We start from the raw sequence: 3,789 nt of genomic DNA on the forward strand, positions 1-3,789 counted from the left end.
GTGTGCGTGTACACATACGTTTGTGTGTGTGGGTGTGTGTGTGCTTACATCTGAGATCAAATTTGCTACAGTGAAAAACCCCCTGTTGTGAAAAATTTCTTGCTGCAAACATGATTTCGTTGTAGAGGAGTTTCACTGTACTTAAATGGGTGATATTATAAACATAAGGCTTATGCTTTGTGTGTGTGTGTGTGTGTGTGTGTGTGTGTGTGTGTGTGTGTGTGTGTGCGTGCGTGCGTGTGTGTGAGTGTGTAAGTTGTATAATGCCAATCAATTCCCTAATAAAACAATTTAAAAAACAATAATATATAAATATATAAAACTATTAAAACATAAATAATTAACATTGAGTTTAAAATGTCTTTGAAGGAGGATTAAATACATGACAATGAAAAACAACCACAAATAAATTAAAATAAATAAGCATGAAAATGAATGAAAAGTATTATTCAATAAATGTATTTAAGACATGATTTTTTAGGTGCTCCCATAACGTTTTTGTGAGAATGCACACAGTAATGTAATTTAAAAACATTGAATTTCTAAAAATATCTAATCAAATTGGATCGTTTTGAATTTAATTGTTATATGCTTATATAATCCATTTTATTCAAAGCAATAATTTTGCAATAACTTTGAACAACAAAACAGCTTACTGGTGTTTAATGTGTAAAAATATTACTATGACAACTTGAATATGTAGTAAACTTTGTACTTCCATTATTATTTTGCTCCTTATCTGTTTTACATAGGCGATAATAAGCTAAATTTGCTGAGTGTAGGCGAGGGTGAGAAAGCCGCAATGTCAAGATTTGAAACAGGCAATTTAGCATGTTCTGACTCTCGTGTATCTGTCATATCTTATCAGCTCTGGTTGTTATTTGTTGTGCTCGACTGCTCGTGTTTGCTCTTATTACATTTTGTCGACATGGAGACACAGCCGGCTGCCTCTTAAAACCTGCTTGCCATCAGAGTCTGAGTGATGACAATCCAAAAGCTGCATAAATAAAAGAGAACCACAATACAAAAATCCTCGAAAAATTGTGCGGGTTAAAATAAGACAAATTTTTAGACCCGCCCCAAATTGCACTTGATTAAATTAAGACGAGTGTAAATCTCAAAAATTTACACCTGTTAAACTAAAGCAATTATCAATCCTCCAAAGGTTTTGTAGGTGTGATTAAGGCAACCCTGAATCCCTAAATTAGAACAGTTTACAACAACATGACGGGCGGCCCGGTAGTCGAGTGGTTAGCACGTTGACTTCACAGTGCTATTCAATTCCAGCTCCGGCCTTCCTGTGTGGAGTTTGCATGGTCTCCCCGTGCTTGCGTGGGCTTCCCCCCACATTCCAAAAACATGCATGGCAGGCTGATTGAACACTCTAAATTGTCCCTAGGTGTGAGTGTGAGCGCGGATGGTTGTTCGTCTCCGTGTGCCCTGCGATTGGCTGGCAACTGGTTCAGGGTGTCCCCCACCTACGCGTAAGAAAGCTGGGATAGGCTCCAGCAGCTCCCACGATCCTAGTGAGGATAAAGTGGGTCGGAAAATGAATGAATGTGATGAATACAACATGACCCCAAATCCCCCTTCTTGTGCAGTTTAAAACATCTCCGTAATTCCCTTAAAAGTTGCACTGGCATAAGTAGGACTACCATATATTCCCTTAAAACTTTTACAGGAAAAAGTAACACGACAAAAAAAAAGTCACCTAAAAATTACACATATTACAACAACACTACAATAAATACCTGAAGGTTGCACAAGTAAAAGTCAGACTCCTGTAAAAACCCCAAAAGTTGCATTTTACAACAAGTATACCTTAAACCCCCCAAAACTGGTGCAGGTTAAAATAACATTACCAGAAATACCCCAAAACTTGCACGGGTAAAATTTAGATTACGATAAATCTACTAAAAAATTGCACATTCTACAAAAAGAATACCATAAATCCCCTGAGAGTTGTACAGGTGATAGTCAGACTCCTGTAAATTCCTCCAAAAGTTGCAGTTTACAACAGCAATACCTTAATTCCTGCCAAAGATGTGCAAGGTTAAAATAACATGACTGTAAATCCCGTCATAATTGTGCAAGTTGAAATCACAGTGATATAAATCACGCAATAAATAATGCTGTCACAAATCCCCTAAAGGTTGCACAAGTTACAGCAAGACTATCTTAAACCACCCCAGAGGTTATGCATGTTAAAATAAAGTTACTCCCTCAAAAATTGTACAGTTAAAGGTGAGATTACCGTAAATACCCCCAAATTGAACAGGCTACACAAATATAAAAATACTTTCAAACCTCTAAAAATTGCACAGGTACCATAAGTCCTCCCAAAATTGCAAAAGGTACAACAAATCCATACCTGCAACTCCCCTTACAAGAGCTTAGTCTTCTGAAGTTGTTGTTTTTATTTTCATCTGCGAGAACAGAGATCGGCGATGTAAAGTTCAAATGTTGACTGTATTCTCACGATTCTGACTTTAAAGTTTGAATTCTCACTTTGTGACATACGTGGGGCCATGAATTGTGGGGAACGTCAGCGTGTGGCGTGGCTTTGAGGAGAGTACGTCATGCCGTCACCTTGCGACTTTTGGCATGGGCGAGGAGTGTCGGAGGACATCGTTTCACTTTTGGAGTAGCAGAGGGTGACTAAACAGGTCAACGGGTGAGGGAGAGGCAGGGAGGAGGTCCCAGAAAACTTCAAATGTCCACAGAATCTGGGTTCAAAGCCATTCTCAAGGAAGGAAAGAAACAGTTTTTTCCCAGATGGAATTTCTCCTCAAGCATCAGAATTAGACTTTCAGTTTGAGCTGTGGGATTTCAAACAAAACTGCCTCACTCAGGAAACCTGCCAGTCCATTGGTGATATCTACGAAGCTGCAAAACCAACATGGTTGCGCTTTTACATTGCAACAAGGCCAAAAGATGACCAAGATGATGACAGCACAGCGTCCGAAGATGTCTTGGTTTTGTCAGAATGGCAGTGAATACCTCTCTGTGGAAAAATTGTAGAGGTCTCTGTTGAATCAGGTGATATATATATGTCATTTGACATTTCTGTTGATTGAGAAATGACTTTTGGTCCAACATAGAACACAGAGGAAGATGCAAATGTCACACTGATCGATGATAGGCCACCTGATCCAGTACATGTGATGACAATAACTATCCACTACACTAACACGTTGAATGATTTGATTATAGCATTCTCTGAAAATGCAATCTTGAACAAATCCCTCACTGTGAAACGCCTACTCCCAGATAAGACAGAAGAAGCAGGCCTTGGATCTGGAGTAGATCTGAGAGATGTTCTCATCTGCTTCTGGCAGGAATTCTATGACCGATGCGTCCTTGGTACATCAATTAAAGTGGCATTTATTAGCCATGATTTTTTCACAGGAAAGTGTGAAGCAGTTGGGAGAATCCTTTGAAAGGGTTATCAAGATTATTGCTGTTTCCCAAACAAACTTAGGTTTCCTTTCCTCGAGCAGGATGGTTTTCGATTGTGTCGACGGTGATCTAAAAACCCATTTTTCTGCAGTTTGGGAGCAACCAAGAGCGTGAAGTTTGGATGGGAGCAATGAAGGACTTTTCAGAAGTGGACCTAGATGATTTTGTGGAAGTTCTTGACAGCTATGGGTCGAGCAAAAGAATCTCTGCTCAAATCTTTCCCACAATACTGCAGGAAATAGCGCACAAAGAGCTTTTGTCCAAAAGTCCATGTTTGTTATTGACTGCTGGAGGCAGGTTACTCTTCACCGTGTCTTCATCAGTCCTGGA

This window comes from Hippocampus comes, unplaced genomic scaffold (assembly GCF_001891065.2).
Source record: "Hippocampus comes isolate QL1 unplaced genomic scaffold, H_comes_QL1_v1.1 scaffold202, whole genome shotgun sequence".
Taxonomy (NCBI): Eukaryota; Metazoa; Chordata; class Actinopteri; order Syngnathiformes; family Syngnathidae; genus Hippocampus; species Hippocampus comes.